The sequence below is a fragment of the Lupinus angustifolius genome, chromosome LG16 (assembly GCF_001865875.1).
Source record: "Lupinus angustifolius cultivar Tanjil chromosome LG16, LupAngTanjil_v1.0, whole genome shotgun sequence".
Lineage (NCBI taxonomy): Eukaryota > Viridiplantae > Streptophyta > Magnoliopsida > Fabales > Fabaceae > Lupinus > Lupinus angustifolius.
In genome coordinates this window covers 11421995-11422600 of record NC_032024.1, presented here as the reverse complement: position 1 = coordinate 11422600, position 606 = coordinate 11421995, and positions in this window count along the sequence as shown.

Genomic DNA, 606 nt, shown 5'->3' with positions numbered 1-606 from the left:
TGAGATATGTCATTCATAATATGTTCATGCATTACATAAATACATGTATATGTGCATTCTAGGCATAAACTAAGTGTTAAACATGTATGAACTAAGTGCATAACGTATTTGAGGTTTTGTATTTAAAAATACACGTTTTTAAAATGTTGTTAATCGATTAACTGACACTTTAATCGATTAACCCAACTGCTTTGAAAAGTTGTTGCTACTGGAACACGTTTTTAAAATGATGTTAATCGATTAAGGCATTACGTTAATCGATTAACCTAACTGTTTGTTAAGTTGTTGTAACTGAAAACTTGAAAAACAGAATCAGTTAACGTTTTTCAACAACGTTAATCGATTAAGAGAGCTTTTAATCGATTAACTGGGCTTCTGAACTGATTCTTTATAAACTGCGTTTTCAGAATAAATCTCATAAGTTGCATGTTGCATTCATTAGAGAGTTAGAGCATTTTACGTGATAATTGTTGCATCTATTTGTTAAGTGCATTTGTGAGTTTAGAAATGAGAGATTCTATGCTTTAGGATTGAGTGCATTTCATGTTATAATTTCTCATATTTTCCCTCACATGTTCATGCATATTATTGATGCTTTTCATGAAG